The sequence below is a fragment of the Aegilops tauschii genome, chromosome 7, assembly GCF_002575655.3.
Source record: "Aegilops tauschii subsp. strangulata cultivar AL8/78 chromosome 7, Aet v6.0, whole genome shotgun sequence".
Lineage (NCBI taxonomy): Eukaryota > Viridiplantae > Streptophyta > Magnoliopsida > Poales > Poaceae > Aegilops > Aegilops tauschii.
Window position 1 is genome coordinate 620,267,333 of NC_053041.3, and position 18,182 is coordinate 620,285,514.

The window sequence follows — 18,182 nt, forward strand, 5'->3', positions numbered from 1 at the left end:
TAAGACTGCTGATGCGTCTTAGACAAACTTGTGTTACTCATATTATGAGAGTCCAGAATAACGCTAGTGATAGTTTGGCTAGGTTTGCTCGATTTGAGGGGCGAACTATGACTTGGCTGGGATCTGGGCAGAGGAGGTCTTGGGTATATCCCTTGATGATTGTAAAGACATTGATATTTGAGTAATACAAGTGTTCTCGCAAAAAAAATTAAGAGCTAGGTCTTTGGTTTAGTTCACATGTGAAAAAAGGAGAGACTAGGACCAAGTCTTCAAGGTGGAGGGGCGCGTCACTAGCCACTGCGACCAAGTCTCGATTCCTTTCCGTTTCTTCGACGGCGGCGCCTCTTCCCCAAAATTTCGTCTCCCCCCTCCAGATTTAGATTTAGCCAGACGGACAAGCGCACCGGCACGCCAGGGAGAGATGATGAAGCCCGGCTCCCGCAAGCGCCGCGCCTCGCCGCCTGCGCCGTCGGCCCCCGTCACGCTGCCGCCGCCGGGCTTCGTGGCGGACAGGGAGGAGGCGGCGGCCCGCGTGGAGCGACTTCTCCAGTACCAGTTCAACAACCGCTCCCTGCTCGAGGAGGCGCTCACCCACCAGTCCTTTGCCGCCGCCTCGTACCAGAGGCTCGAGTTCGTCGGGGACGCGGCGCTCGGCCTCGCCTTCTCCAACTTCCTCTACCTCACCAACCCCACCGTCGGCCCCGGCGCGCTCTCCACGCTCCGGGCCGCCAACATCTCCACCGAGAAGCTGGCCCGCGTCGCCGTGCGCCACGACCTCTACCCGCTGCTCCGACGCAACTGCCCTCGCCTCGATCTCTTGGTATGTGCCGCTTTAGCGTCCTCGGATCCTTCTCCCCTGAATTAGAAGCAATACATTTGGGGGCTCTGTTTTTATATATAGATGTTGTATTAAATCATCCACTTTTGACTGTGCGCTCGAGCGGATCGATGTGCTTAATTTGGGCAAAACATAGAGCTAAACATGTATCTATAGCAGCTCTCGCCACCTCTTAGTTTTGATTCAGTGATGCAAAAATAAGTTTAGTACTGTATTTGGCAATGCTGAAACCGGAATTGGTAAGTATCCCAGCCGCTCCATTCGGTTCATAAGGCATAATACATTTCAATTGTTAAGTGATTGATGTTATCTCTTGGAGATGTGGATATTAGATGAACTGTTTTTGGCTACCATTGATATGTTACTGGGTATACCTTTATGCAGGTAGGACAGTTTATCCAGTCAGTGAAACAAGAATTAGAGGATGACCTTGGCACTACGCCCTAAGGTGGCACTGTATTTAAGGCTCCCAAGGTGCTTGCTGATATAGTTGAGGCCATTGCCGCTGCTGTCTATGTGGATTGCGACTTTAATCTTGAGAAGCTCTGGAAGGTTTGTAATCCATCTTTCATGTTATTTCCCATTCATTAATATGCTGATCTGAGGTTTCCAGAAAATAACCTAACTAATAATTCCTTTCATAATACGCTGATAAAAATCTTTGTAATTTTCTATGAAGAATCGTATGATTTCATTTTGGTATGACCAATCCAAGATAGCTTTACCAATAATATTTGTGAAAGTTAAAAACAATGGACCTCTGCTCTCTAAAATGACATATTTATTTACGGAGAGAGTAGTTCACTAGAATAATGGGTGGTGATAATGATATCACTGTTTATTATGTAGGTAACAAGGTTCCTCTTTGAACCCATTGTCACAGCAGAAACAATAGATGAGCAACCTGTGTCTACGTTGCATGAACTGTGCCAGAAACATGGGAAAGATGTAAAATTCAAGACTTGGCAGAAGGGTGGAACAGTGGTTGTAAATGTATTTGTTGGTAGGGCACTTGTTGGGATGGGCTCCTCAGAGCAGATGGTAATCGCTAAGCTCAATGCCACCCGGGATGCACTAAGCAAGCTTCTTGGTGGAGGCAATCAGCAAGTGTTGACAACCGGGGTTGGCCAGGGGGTTGAGGTTGGAGAGCTTAGGGAATGCAAGCAGAAGCTTATTGAGCAGTGCAGCAGGAAGCATTGGCCAAAACCCATCTTTAAGTAAGATTCTTGACTACTCTGTCAGTTTTTAGTTTTATATATCCTGTTCATTAGTTGAATTTTTCCTGCAATGCTCCTCAGATGAGGCATCTCTTTCCCACACCTACACTACAATTGTTTGTTGATCATATATTTTGTTCTGGGCATCTTTAGAACTGTTTCACTGCTGCACATTTTATTTTGTTTCTTCATTGTAATTTCACCCTTGTTCCCATTTATCTTAGGGTAGTAACTTTTGGTCATTTCTGTTAAACAACCTTACTAGGTGAAAGTACTTTGACCTCGGTAGGTCTGGAACAGACTTGTCCAGACCATCACTCAGATGCAGTATGGAAACCATTAGTTTGGTTTGATTGCCAAACACTACAGCATGAACACGTGGGAAAGAGATACCTGATCTGAGTGATTGTCTGGACAAGTCTGGTCCAGAACTACTATTTCTGTTACACAACCTTACTAGGTAAATAGTACTTTGACCTCCGTAGGTCACTAGGTCTGGAACATACTTGTCCAGACCATCTCAGATGCAGTATGGAAACCACTAGTCTGGTTGGATTGCCAAACACTAGCATGAACACCCCCCCCCCCCTGCCCCAGGCTCCCACCAAAAAAAACTTGATTACATAGTTCTTAATTCAAAATTTGTTTAGTTATATCTTCTCTGTTACCAAAAAAGGGAATTTCTGAATAACATATGTTAAAAAAAGTATAAAAGTGGAAAACAAAATTACTCCATATTAAACTTGTTTTGTTTCTCTTAAGACCTGATTTGCTGGGAATTCAAGCTTCACATTGCAAAGAGTAATGCCATACTTCATAAACTAAAAAACTATCTGCTAATACCGTTGGGGAAGCTTTCATGTTGATTTAATGGTCAAACCAAAGTGATTTCTTAATTTTGTCTGAATCATGGTTGTACTATATACCCCCCCCCCCCCCCCCCCCCCCCTAGGAACTCATAAAATCAATTCATCATTCTTTGTACATTTTAGCATCTTAGTAAGTGCTAAGGCATTTCTAAAATGAAAAAGTGTACACTTTTCAACCTTAAACTATGGCTTGAGTATGTCTTTTCAACCTAGAACTCCAAAACCGTCTAAAACACTACCTTGAAGTATAAAAATTGTGCACTTTTTTAGTTTCCCCATCATTGTGTTTCACAAAGTTATTTTGACTAAAGCGGCAGCTACTTGACATGATTATTGTATGTATGCATTGAGCCACCTTGCATGATCTACTATCTTAACCAATCAGAAAAATAGAAAATTTGATGGGCATATATCTTTCCTTTATCCCATTCTCTCCCATGCCCGCCGATGTTCCTTCGGGCATCGACCCACTCCCTCCAGCGCTTTCATGTTCCTTCCTAGAAGCCCATGCCCACATTTCCCCTTCCTCACTTCCTGTAACATTCATCTCCTATCTCACTCCCATATATGTTTTTGCGCGCCTAGACTGCTTCATGCTGCCCCCCTGCCCACACACAGAAACCACCCACTCACACATCTTCCTTTCCATGCACCCATCACCATCCTTCCTCACCTTTAGTCTTTACCTTACCGTGTTCGTACATCAATATATGAAACAAATCAAGGAAATCCTAACTTCCATATTTGTTGGCGGCCTGATCCTTCATGGTTCTTGTTCAATAGTAGTATTATTATCCCCCTTTTTTCAAAAGAAAATGGGCAGTAAACGATGATGTGAAAAAACCCCTTGTGAGGACCTTGCATCGCCCTCCTGGGTGGGTTGCGGGTTAGGTTTTCCCATCGCCGCCACCACTCTCTTCGTGTCCTCCCGCACCGCCGTCACCGGCCATCGGCCGGCCCACGACGGCGGCGGGGTGCTCCTCCCTCCCTCTACCCTTGCTCCTCCTCTCTGTACCTCCGCGCATGGTGTCGTCAACGACGCGGTTCCGAGAGCCATGGGGTTCCACTCGGGCATGGTGGCGTGCAACTCCCCTGGTGTTGCACGCACGGGCTACACGTTCTTGGCCGCCGCCTCTGCCCGTTGTTGCCTTGGGATGGGAGATGCCCGCCGAGGCATGGAGGTGATGTGCATCGCTAGATCTGTCCAAGAAGGCCAGTCCATGGCCTCGTTTGTTGGCCTCTGCAGTGGAGCTGTTCTCCCCCATTGTCGGCGCGTGGGGGCGATGCAGTCATGACCTCCAACCTTGGTCTGTCAGTGCTTTGGCTGGCAGGTGCTTGCCCACGCATAGAGTTGCCGCCCTCCGCTAAATCTCACCAGGAGGGTCGGTCTGCGGCCTCGTCCTGTGGCCCATACGGTGCATCTGGCGCGGCGGTTTCTTGCATGTTCACGAAGAGCTGGGCTGAGTTGCAGCTGCTGTCACACCATTGGTTCTGTACGGTGGAGTTTGGACGCCCGGGCGGTGGCCTTGGATGGTGGGCTATGCGGTCGACTCTTCGACACGCATCGCAACGGTGGTGTTGGGTGCTATCTCTGTCGGCGTGACTGTGAGGGGAGTAGTAGCGGTTGGTCCTGCGTAGCTGTCGCCGTGGGTGGCAAGCCCTGATCTTTATCAGGAGCAAGTCCTTGGTTTGTCGTGGTGGGTCCTTTGTCATGATGGGTCTAGTGGCTCGAATACTCTTGACAAGGTGTGTGGGAGGGGCCGAGTGAAAGCTTAGCGCCTTTGAATGCTTACCACTTCTTGCATTATCTAACTTGACATTTTGCCTAGATCAGCCCTACACAGTTGCTTCATTGTTTTTTTTTTCAGGTTAGAGAAGGAAGATGGCCCGGCACATGATAGGACATTTGTTTACTCCGTTCAGGTAGAAACCCAAGGTGGTATTTGGGTAACTTTAAGTGATAAGATGTCAAGGGTAAAGGATGCGGAGAATTCTTGCGCGCAGAAGATGTTGGAACATCTATTGAAATTTTGAGAGAACATATTTCTATTTCTATCCCTTTGTGAACCTTAGGCTGAGGTTGTGTCTAGCAAAATTAATAACAATACAAAACTATATTACATCCCTTGACAAAAATGATGATTCAAACTTTTATACGAATGTTCCTTTGCCGGAGTTAGGGATCCATGCACTTGAATCCTGACGCTACATCCTGGTGGCGACTACTAGGAAGGAGATCCTAGAAGCCACATCGTGGTGGTGACTCTTAGCATGTAAGTGGGAGATGAGCTCAAGATAATAGAAGGAAACCGTGGTGACTAGTGAAGGGAGAGCCAAAGAGGTGCACGAGGATGAAGATGCACCAGGATTTTCTGATGCAGGTTCATCCTGCCCATGCCGATGAAACCATATAGTTTGAAAAGGCGCTACTATGAGATTTTTGTCGCAAAAAAAAGCAGTGGGACAGAAGTTAGCCTTCCTATTTATATATGCACTCCGATGGTCGAGATGCAGTTGTATACTCGCCAGATTATTTTTAGCCAAACAGATACTTTTTTAAAGCCATGTATATCGGTGTAGAATTCAATGTTAGACTGAAAATTTGTTTATAAGCTTGAAATAGCATGTCCATCTCGATAGTAATGACACCGGCTTCTTTTACATAAATATCACGTAGAAAATTGTAAGGATGAGTAATAAATTTCCACGTACATAAAATAAAATCAGAAAGTAACTATGAATAAATAAGTTGAATTAACAAACTATACATATACTGTGATTAGGAGATGGTATAATATTTGCCCACAACCATGGGATTGATAGTTATAAATTTTAAATATATTTTTGGAGAGCTTAGATTTGCTTATCTTAACTCATGTTTTTTTATATTGGTATAGATTTGCTTATCTCGTCTGTTCAAGAAATTCTCTGGTTTGTGGTTGTTGAATTGTGCTTTTTCAACAGTTGCTTTATAAATACTCTAGGAAAATGTTAGAAGACAGGATTTTCTTCTGTTAACAAACAACGAAATTGGCACCGAGTTATCGCAACACACTCAGGTCATTTTCGATCCAGTGATTCACACAATAACAAACAAAATCTAGGCCTTGGTTCACGGTCAATGAACTATGTCATGATGAGCTATGTTTCTGATATACAGAAATTTAGCCACATTTTAGGACAGTAATACTGAGCAGCTTTCCAACCATCTAACGCCCTGCGCGTTTCTGGCCATCCATTTTCGTGACTTGGGCGCAACCTTGACCGTTAGTCTGTTGTCTACTCCAGCTTTCACCGTACATTCTGATTCCTGGGCCAGAAAGTCCTAGAGGGCTGCTTTTCCAGAGGAAAATTTGAAGCCCTATGGTAAACTAGGCTGAGAGAGGGGGGAGCGAGCTGACGTGGACGGTCGCTGCTAGAGAGAGGAGGCGATGGATTGATCAGTCCCACGGTTTAGGGCAAGGAGAGCCTATGCGGGAGATGTAGGCCGACACTATGGCTGTTCCGCTGAGCACAACTGCTCCGTTGAGATTTGAAGAAGCAATCATTCTTCGGTTTCTCTGCATTCATGGCAGGTGATGTGCCCATCCTTCCGCTGCCTCGGTACAGGTACGTGTATTTATGCCCCTATCACTCTTCACTAATTCTTCCCACTCCGGCAACACAACATCCATCAGCATGGCACTCGGCTAGGTTCCCCTATATTTCTTTCCCGTTCTTACACCAAACAATTACATTATCCTGATATCCTCTCAATCCCAAATTTTGTGCAGGTGATGTTCATACTGGTTGTGGTCAATTTATTTGGGCAGATCTTGGAGGCTGGTACTCCCATTTTCTTACTTCCGAAATTCTTCAACTGATAATTTCCGATGGCCGCTGGACAGGTAATTACTTCAAGTGTACTGCTAGACCTTATCCTTCCTTGTTCATCCAGGTTTTTATGGCGTATGATTGCTTAGATTATATATTTTGTTGACCCCTGGGATGGGAGACTGAGTCTTTGTGCTTGTCATTATTCAGTATAATTTCCAATTATAATGTAATTGTCTGTGCCTGGTATTGTTGAAGCAGATTTCGTGGACTTCTCATTAGAAGTAGATAATTAGAATTTGAAGTCTTGGATTCAGTCATAGTCAAGTGTGTTTGGTCAACTTGAATGATTCTTGGCATCCGCTATGCTTAGTACATGCTAAAGGGGGTGTTTACTGTTTACTTTATGTATTTAGTTTTATTTTACGGAATGGCCACATCTCCCAGAAATTTGTATTGGTGTGAATTGGTTATGTGGTATCTATATACACAAGTTGTGCATACAAGGTGTTGTTTTTGTACTACAAATGAGAAAGTTGATGAGTAGGGCATTTTGGAGACCGAGCTCCATGGAGCCCTTTATTTTGAAAAATTCAAAATTCATAATTTCGGTTCAAAAAAATTCTGAAAAAAATTACACATGTATGCAAGGATGTAAAGTGTATGTGTGAAAAATTTCAGGATGAAATACCTTGAATTGCGAGCTGCACAAAAAAACAAAATCATGAACTTTAAAGATGAACAGTACATATGCTAAAAAGCCCCAGATTTGTCTTTTTTGAGTAGCTCACATTTTATTGTATTTCGACCTAAACTTTGCACACATATATATTATGTATCTAGCTATATGCGTATTTATTTTTAGAATTTTTTGAAACTGAAAAGTTTGAATTTTAAAGTTTCAAATAAAGGCCTCCATGGAGCTCGGTCTCCGTTTGGCATTTTCGAAAGTTGATCACCTATTTTTTATGGCGGCAACCTAATATGGTGTTCAATTTTGGAAATAAGAAACAGTGCTTGTTTTGAAAAGGAATCTTTTATCTTCCTAATCAGTTTTGGTGTTCCCTACTTTGCTACAGATTTGTTTTGGGTCCCTATTGCAGAATAGTGGAGGGGGAGCAGGCTCTGGAAGCTCGTGTATTTGGTTGGGGTTGAAGTTTTGAGCATCCGAGAGGTTGAGAAGCTGCTACGTACGTGCTAATTAGCTCGTGCTGTGTGCTGATTAACCTGATGCTTTTTAGATGTTAAGCTTTTGCTGTGACCCAAGCTTATCTTTGAGCTTTCTCCTTTTGCATGACTTCAAAATCTTGCTGGAGGCTACTCCTATTGATAAATTAGTGGGAATACAGGTTTCTCTGGCGTTCCAAAAATATGTCCTCAATGCGTAAATTTAATTTTTGAGTGAATGATTGCTAATATCGACACACATACATAATTTTTACTTATGATGACTTCCCTTCTGTCCATGCTTACCCTGTATACAACCTTCTGTCCATGCTTACCCTGTATACAAATACAATTATGTTAACGGCTTACGTATCCCCATAAATATTGTTGTCTTCTGTCCATAATATTATTTTCTCACGATTTTATTTCATTGTTGGTATGATCCCTAGCATTTTATATGGCGATCCTCAATGAATTTTCTTGAGGATATTTTTATAACCGAGCCCATTTAACTTTTTTCTTTTCTGATTGGATGTCTTGTCCTTCTATTCTTCTCCCTTCATGATCAGGTCTATTTGGAAAGCCTGATCACTGATGTATTGCTTGAAGGCAAAGAAGTCTTTAAGAATGTAATTCATGTATATATTTGCACTAATAACCTCTCAAACTGTGGAATGTAATAATAAATGTCTCTGCAATTTTGCAGAAATAGTGATTTTGCACAAATGATAGAGCATAAATGAGCTCAGAAGCTGGTATACAAGCATGTCCTTGACGAGAATCCCGCCAATTCCTCTTGAATTGCTTTCATGCGATCTTGTGGTAGGAGTTCATTCCGCATCTGCCACGTCTAATTTGAAGAAGGGGGTTAATACATATATATGAATAAAACTCAACAGAAATGATGGTGTAATAAAATGAAATTGTGAATATTATTACTTACGCACTTCATATTGCCTTTTAGAGTAGCCCCGCTTATTTTTCAAAGTCCCGTTGTAGATGAACTCGCACACGTAGTATCCAGTAATCATTCCCTTGATCCTGCCACAAACACTTTACGAGAAATAGAGGTCAATCAAACTGATAATGAAGCATTATAAATGGCATTGATGAAAGTAGCTAGAATCAACGGGAGATGCGCGCAACTAGCTAGCTAGTAGTACTTACTTTCGAGTATCTATATTGTAGCTCCTTCGGCAGTCCCGGAGCTTCTGCGGTGAACTGTTTCCAAACCCTGCAAGACAAAGAAAATAATTATTACTTGATATATCAGGAAATGAACAAAAAGTTGTCGATATGGTGCGATAATGATCGATTGAACTTACTTGTTGAGAATTTTAGTCACGTCCGCATAGGTCTCGAGATCTTTTCGTCTCGAGTCTAAGACGGTTACTAGTCCCCGCTCAAGCTTAATCTCCAGGAGAATATAGTGGAAGCTGCACACGCATGCATAACTCATCAATTACATTATTATAACCTCGCTCGAGTAATAAGGGAAACTGAATATGCACACGACAGTAACACTCACTTAAAGTTGTAAGGAAAGAGTATTAAATCTTTGTTTTGATTTATTAACAATGATTTGAGCAAGTTGGCCTCGGCCTCTTCAGCGTTCTTTGTAACCTGAAATTCATCTATGAGATTTGTGTTAATGAACCCAATATCATACATTTCTGCTTTTCTGCACTCGGCGATCTTCAATCTGCATAATATAGTGAAGATAATTATAAATACATGCAATGAAATAGCTGAGCTATATATAGAGACTTAATGACAGAAGTAGTACTTACAGACAGTAGCAAGTGACCGTTAATTTATCGAGGGCCTTTTGATTGAAGAACTGGAAGAACTCCTCAAATGGAACATGCAACAGATCAGTTCCAACGAGGTCGTGCTCCTCTTTAATTCTCAGATACAAAGTATTCGTCCCCCAGAATCTCTGCAGGTTTTCATGTACCAATTATGGAATCTTCGCATCATCGTTGTTAGAGATTTTTCATCTTTGATGAGAGGCTTCCCGTACTCGTATCTGTGTTCGTCCACCTCCAAGAAATCATAATGTACATCGTCGGGCAGGTAATCTCCAAGATTGCTATAACCGGGCACCATCCCCGGAGCATTAGCGACGATGTCGCTAGACACATTGAGCGGGGGGCACGATTGGTTTGCTTGTTCACCGAGCTGGGCAACTTTTTTCCCAGCCGCTCGTTCTTTTAACCTTTGATCACTGACAGTACTTCCCGACCGCTCCGCTTCGAGATATGCCTTTTCAGTAATGCGCTCATAGTTGGTTTTCGGCGGAGACTTTGGTGGTTTCCTCAGGGCATCGATTGTTGGAAATATGCCCTAGAGGCAATAATAAATGGTTATTATTATATTTCCTTGTTCATGATAATTGTCTATTGTTCATGCTATAATTGTGTTATCCGGAAATCGTAATACATGTGTGAATACATAGACCACAACATGTCCCTAGTGAGCCTCTAGTTGACTAGCTCGTTGATCAACAGATAGTCATGGTTTCCTGACTATGGACATTGGATGTCATTGATAACGGGATCACATCATTAGGAGAATGATGTGATGGACAAGACCCAATCCTAAGCATAGCACAAAGATCGTGTAGTTCGTTTTCTAGAGCTTTTTAATGTCAAGTATCATTTCCTTAGACCATGAGATCGTGCAACTCCCGGATACCGTAGGAGTGCTTTGGGTGTGCCAAACGTCACAACGTAACTGGGTGACTATAAAGGTGCACTACGGGTATCTCCGAAAGTGTTTGTTGAGTTGGCACGGATCGAGACTGGGATTTGTCACTCCGTATGACGGAGAGGTATCTCTGGGCCCACTCGGTAATGCATCATCATAATGAGCTCAATGTGACTAAGGAGTTAGCCACGGGATCATGCATTACGGTACGAGTAAAGTGACTTGCCGGTAACGAGATTGAACAAGGTATTGGGATACCGACGATCGAATCTCGGGCAAGTAACGTACCGATTGACAAAGGGAATTGTATACGGGATTGATTGAATCCTCGACATCGTGGTTCATCCGATGAGATCATCGTGGAACATGTGGGAGCCAACATGGGTATCCAGATCCCGCTGTTGGTTATTGACCGGAGAGGCGTCTCGGTCATGTCTGCATGTCTCCCGAACCCGTAGGGTCTACACACTTAAGGTTCGGTGACGCTTGGGTTATAGAGATATTAGTATGCGGAAACCCGAAAGTTGTTCGAAGTCCCGGATGAGATCCCGGACGTCACGAGGAGTTCCGGAATGGTCTGGAGGTGAAGAATTATATATAGGAAGTCCAGTTTCGGCCACCGGGATAGTTTCGGGGGTTATCGGTATTGTACCGGGACCACCGGAAGGGTCCCGGGGGTCCACCGGGTGGGGCCACCAGTCTCGGAGGGCCCCATGGGCTGAAGTGGGAGGGGAACCAGCCCCTAGTGGGCTGGGGCGGCCCCCTTGGGCCTCCCCCTGCGCCTAGGGTTGGAAACCGTAGGGGTGGGGGGTGCCCCACTTGGCTTGGGGGGCAAGCCACCCCCCTTGGCCGCCACCCCCCCCCTCAGATGGGATCTCCAGGGGGACCGGCGCCCCCCAGGGCCCCTATATATAGTGGGGGGGAGGGAGGGCTGCTGTACCCTAGCCCCTAGCGCCTCCCTCTCCCTCCCGTGACACTTCTCTCTCCCGCTTGCGCTTGGCGAAGCCCTGCCGGGATCCCCGCTACTTCCACCACCACGCCGTCGTGCTGCTGGATCTCCATCAACCACTCCTTTCCCCTTGCTGGATCAAGAAGGAGGAGACGTCGCTGCTCCGTACGTGTGTTGAACGCGGAGGTGCCGTCCGTTCGGCACTCGGTCATCGGTGATTTGGATCACGGCGAGTACGACTCCATCAACCTCGTTCACTTGAACGCTTCCGCTCGCGATCTACAAGGGTATGTAGATGCATTCCTTTCCCCTCGTTGCTAGTATACTCCATAGATGGATCTTGGTGATGCGTAGGAAATTTTAAAATTCTGCTACGATCCCCAACAGTGGCATCATGAGCCAGACCTATGCGTAGTTACTATGCACGAGTAGAACACAAAGCAGTTGTGGGCGTAGATGTTGTCAATTTTTCTTGCCACTACTAGTCTTATCTTGTTTCGGCGGTATTGTGGGATGAAGCGGCCCGGACCGACCTTACACGTACGCTTACGTGAGACAGGTTCCACCGACTGACATGCACTAGTTGCATAAGGTGGCTAGCGGGTGTCTGCCTCTCCCACTTTAGTCGGAACGGATTCGATGAAAAGGGTCCTTATGAAGGGTAAATAGAAATTGGCATATCACGTTGTGGTTTTACGTAGGAAAGAAACGTTCTGGCTAGAAACCTATACAAGCCACGTAAAAACTTGCAACAACAATTAGAGGACGTCTAACTTGTTTTTGCAGCATGTGCCTTGTGATGTGATATGGCCAGAAGATGTGATGAATGATATATGTGATGTATGAGATTGATCATATTCTTGTAATAGGAATCACGACTTGCATGTCGATGAGTATGACAACCGGCAGGAGCCATAGGAGTTGTCTTTATTTTTTGTATGACCTGCGTGTCATTGAATAACGCCATGTAAATTACTTTACTTTATTGCTAAACGCGTTAGCCATAGAAGTAGAAGTAATCGTTGGCGTGACAACTTCATGAAGACACAATGATGGAGATCATAATGATGGAGATCATGGTGTCATGCCGGTGACGAAGATGATCATGGCGCCCCGAAGATGGAGATCAAAGGAGCAGAATGATATTGGCCATATCATGTCACTATTTGATTACATGTGATGTTTATCATGTTTTGCATCTTATTTGCTTAGAACGACGGTAGTAAGTAAGATGATCCCTTATAATAATTTCAAGAAAGTGTTCCCCCTAACTGTGCACCGTTGCGAAGGTTCGTTGTTTCGAAGCACCACGTGATGATCGGGTGTGATAGATTCTAACGTTCGCATACAACGGGTGTTGACGAGCCTAGCATGTACAGACATGGCCTCGGAACACACGCAATACACTTAGGTTGACTTGACGAGCCTAGCATGTACAGACATGGCCTCGGAACACGGAGGACCGAAAGGTCGAGCATGAGTCGTATAGAAGATACGATCAACATGGAGATGTTCACCGATCTTGACTAGTCCGTCACACGTGATGATCGGACACGGCCTAGTTAACTCGGATCATGTTTCACTTAGATGACTAGAGGGATGTCTATCTGAGTGGGAGTTCATTGAATAATTTGATTAGATGAACTTAATTATCATGAACTTAGTCTAAAATCTTTACAATATGTCTTGTAGATCAAATGGCCCACGTTGTCCTCAACTTCAACGCGTTCCTAGAGAAAACCAAGCTGAAAGATGATGGCAACAACTATACGGACTGGGTCCGGAACCTGAGGATCATCCTCATAGCTGCCAAGAAAGATTATGTCTTAGAAGCACCGCTAGGTGAAGCACCCATCCCAGAAAACCAAGACGTTATGAACGCTTGGCAATCACGTGCTGATGATTACTCCCTCGTTCAGTGCGGCATGCTTTACAGCTTAGAACCGGGTCTCCAAAAGCGTTTTGAGAAACATGGAGCATATGAGATGTTCGAAGAGCTGAAAATGGTTTTCCAAGCTCATGCCCGGGTCGAGAGATATGAAGTCTCCGACAAGTTCTTCAGCTATAAAATGGAGGAAAATAGTTCTGTTAGTGAGCACATACTCAGAATGTCTGGGTCACAAAACCGCTTGTCTCAGCTGGGAGTTAGTCTCCCGGATGACGCGGTCATTGACAGAATCCTTCAGTCGCTTCCACCAAGCTACAAGAGCTTTGTGATGAACTTCAATATGCAGGGGATGGAAAAGACCATTCCTGAGGTATATTCAATGCTGAAATCAGCGGAGGTGGAGATCAAAAAGGAACATCAAGTGTTGATGGTGAATAAAACCACTAAGTTCAAGAAAGGCAAGGGTAAGAAGAACTTCAAGAAGGACGGCAAGGGAGTTGCCGCGCCCGGTAAGCCAGTTGCCGGGAAGAAGTCAAAGAATGGACCCAAGCCTGAGACTGAGTGTTTTTATTGCAAGGGAAGTGGTCACTGGAAGCGGAACTGCCCCAAATACTTAGCGGACAAGAAAGCCGGCAACACCAAAGGTATATGTGATATACATGTAATTGATGTGTACCTTACCAGTACTCGTAGTAGCTCCTGGGTATTTGATACCGGTGCGGTTGCTCATATTTGTAACTCAAAACAGGAACTACGGAATAAGCGGAGACTGGCAAAGGACGAGGTGACGATGCGCGTCGGGAATGGTTCCAAGGTCGATGTGATCGCCGTCGGCACGCTACCTCTGCATTTACCTACGGGATTAGTCTTAAACCTCAATAATTGTTATTTAGTGCCAGCTTTGAGCATGAACATTGTATCTGGATCTCATTTAATTCGAGATGGCTACTCATTTAAATCTGAGAATAATGGTTGTTCTATTTATATGAGAGATATGTTTTATGGTCATGCCCCGCTGGTCAATGGTTTATTCTTGATGAATCTCGAACGTGATGTTACTCATATTCATAGTGTGAATACCAAAAGATGTAAAGTTGATAACTATAGTCCCACATACTTGTGGCACTGCCGCCTTGGTCACATTGGTGTCAAACGCATGAAGAAGCTCAATGCAGATGGACTTTTGGAGTCTCTTGATTACGAATCATTTGACACGTGCGAACCATGCCTCATGGGTAAGATGACCAAGACTCCGTTCTCCGGAACAATGGAGCGAGCAACCAACTTATTGGAAATCATACATACCGATGTGTGCTGTCCAATGAGTGTTGAGGCTCGCGGTGGCTATCGTTATGTTCTCACTCTCACTGATGATTTAAGTAGATATGGGTATGTCTACCTAATGAAACACAAGTCTGAAACCTTTGAAAAGTTCAAGGAATTTCAGACTGAGGTTGAGAATCAACGTGAGGGAAAATAAAGTTCTTACGATCAGATCGTGGTGGAGAATATTTAAGTCACGAATTTGGTACGCACTTAAGGAAATGTGGAATCGTTTCACAACTCACGCCGCCTGGAACACCTCAGCGAAACGGTGTGTCCGAACGTCGTAATCGCACTCTATTGGATATGGTGCGATCTATGATGTCTCTTACCGATCTACCGCTCTCATTTTGGGGCTATGCTTTAGAGACTGCCACATTCACTTTAAATAGGGCTCCGTCGAAATCCGTTGAGACGACACCGTATGAATTATGGTTTGGGAAGAAACCTAAGCTGTCGTTTCTAAAAGTTTGGGGATGCGATGCTTATGTCAAGAAACTTCAACCTGGAAAGCTCGAACCCAAGTCGGAAAAATGCGTCTTCATAGGATACCCTAAGGAAACCATTGGGTATACCTTCTACCTCAGATCCGAAGGCAAGATCTTTGTTGCCAAGAACGGGTCCTTTCTGGAGAAAGAGTTTCTCTCGAAGGAATTAAGTGGGAGGAAAGTGGAACTTGATGAGGTGATAGTCACCCCTTCCGAACCGGAAAGTAGCGCAGCGCGAGAAGATGTTCCTGTGGTGCCTACACCGACTGGGGAGGAAGTTAATGATGATGATCATGAAGCTTCGGATCAAGTTACTACTGAACTTCGTAGGTCCACAAGGACACGTTCCGCACCAGAGTGGTACGGCAACCCTGTCCTGGAAATCATGTTGTTGGACAACGGTGAACCTTCGAACTATGAAGAAGCGATGGCGGGCCCGGATTCCGACAGATGGCTAGAAGCCATGAAATCCAAGATAGGATCCATGTATGAAAACGAAGTATGGACTTTGACTGACTTGCCCGATGATCGGCGAGCCATAGAAAATAAATGGATTTTTAAGAAGAAGACAGACGCGGATGGTAATGTGACCATCTATAAGGCTCGACTTGTCGCTAAGGTTTATCGACAAGTTCAAGGGGTTGACTACGATGAGACTTTCTCACCCGTAGCGAAGCTGAAGTCCGTCCAAATCATGTTAGCAATTGCCGCATTCTATGATTATGAGATATGGCAAATGGACGTCAAAACGACATTCCTTAATGGCTTTCTTAAGGAAGAATTGTATATGATGCAGCCGGATGGTTTTGTCGATCCTAAGAATGCTAACAAGGTATGCAAGCTCCAGCGCTCCATCTATGGGCTGGTGCAAGCATCTCGGAGTTGGAGCATTCGATTTGATGAGATGATCAAAGCGTTTGGGTTTACACAGACTTATGGAGAAGCCTGTGTTTACAAGAAAGTGAGTGGGAGCTCTGTAGCATTTCTCTTATTATATGGGGATGACATACTATTGATGGGAAATGATATAGAATTCTTGGAAAGTATAAAGGCCTATTTGAATAAGTGTTTTTCAATGAAGGACCTTGGAGAAGCTGCTTATATATTAGGCATCAAGATCTATAGAGATAGATCAAGACGCCTCATTGGTCTTTCACAGAGTACGTACCTTGACAAGATATTGAAGAAGTTCAATATGGATCAGTCCAAGAAGGGGTTCTTGCCTGTATTGCAAGGTGTGCAATTGAGCACGGCTCAATGCCCGACCACGGCAGAAGATAGAGAAAAGATGAGTGTCATCTCCTATGCCTCGGCCATAGGGTCTATTATGTATGCCATGCTGTGTACCAGACCTGATGTAAACCTTGCCGTAAGTTTGGTAGGAAGGTACCAAAGTAATCCCGGCATGGAACACTGGACAGCGGTCAAGAATATTCTGAAGTACCTGAAGAGGACTAAGGATATGTTTCTCATTTATGGAGGTGACGAAGAGCTCGTCGTAAAGGGTTACGTCGACGCTAGCTTCGACACAGATCTGGATGACTCGAAGTCACAAACCGGATACGTGTATATTTTGAATGGAGGGGCAGTAAGCTGGTGCAGTTGCAAGCAAAGCGTCGTGGCGGGATCTACATGTGAAGCGGAGTACATGGCAACCTCAGAGGCAACGCAAGAAGCAATCTGGATGAAGGAGTTCATTACCGACCTAGGGGTGATTCCCAATGCGTCGGGCCCGATGACTCTCTTCTGTGACAACACTGGAGCTATTGCCCTTGCCAAGGAGCCCAGGTTTCACAGGAAGACCAGGCATATCAAGCATCGTTTCAACTCCATTCGTGAAAGTGTTCAAAATGGAGACATAGATATTTGTAAAGTACATACGGACCTGAATGTAGCAGATCCGTTGACTAAACCTCTCCCTAGAGCAAAACATGATCAACACCAGAACTCTATGGGTGTTCGATTCATCACAATGTAACTAGATTATTGACTCTAGTGCAAGTGGGAGAGTGTTGGAAATATGCCCTAGAGGCACTAATAAATGGTTATTATTATATTTCCTTGTTCATGATAATTGTCTATTGTTCATGCTATAATTGTGTTATCCGGAAATCGTAATACATGTGTGAATACATAGACCACAACATGTCCCTAGTGAGCCTCTAGTTGAGTAGCTCGTTGATCAACAGATAGTCATGGTTTCCTGACTATGGACATTGGATGTCATTGATAACGGGATCACATCATTAGGAGAATGATGTGATGGACAAGACCCAATCCTAAGCATAGCACAAAGATCGTGTAGTTCGTTTGCTAGAGCTTTTTAATGTCAAGTATCATTTCCTTAGACCATGAGATCGTGCAACTCCCGGATACCGTAGGAGTGCTTTGGGTGTGCCAAACGTCACAACATAACTGGGTGACTATAAAGGTGCACTACGGGTATCTCCGAAAGTGTTTGTTGAGTTGGCACGGATCGAGACTGGGATTTGTCACTCCGTATGACGGAGAGGTTTCTCTGGGCCCACTCGGTAATGCATCATCATAATGAGCTCAATGTGACTAAGGAGTTAGCCACGGGATCATGCATTACGATACGAGTAAAGTGACTTGCCGGTAACGAGATTGAACAAGGTATTGGGATACCGACGATCGAATCTCGGGCAAGTAACGTACCGATTGACAAAGGGAATTGTATACGGGATTGATTGAATCCTCGACATCGTGGTTCATCCGATGAGACCATCGTGGAACATGTGGGAGCCAACATGGGTATCCAGATCCCGCTGTTGGTTATTGACCGGAGAGGCGTCTCGGTCATGTCTGCATGTCTCCTGAACCCGTAGGGTCTACACACTTAAGGTTCGGTGACGCTTGGGTTGTAGAGATATTAGTATGCGGAAACCCGAAAGTTGTTCGGA

The 18,182-nt window shown here is 44.5% G+C and overlaps 1 pseudogene; it reads left to right on the plus strand.

The window, feature by feature from the left end:
- Positions 1–308: 308 nt before the first annotated feature.
- On the plus strand, positions 309–8,286 carry LOC109736911 (ribonuclease 3-like protein 2; annotated as a pseudogene).
- The last annotated feature ends 9,896 nt before the right edge of the window (positions 8,287–18,182 follow it).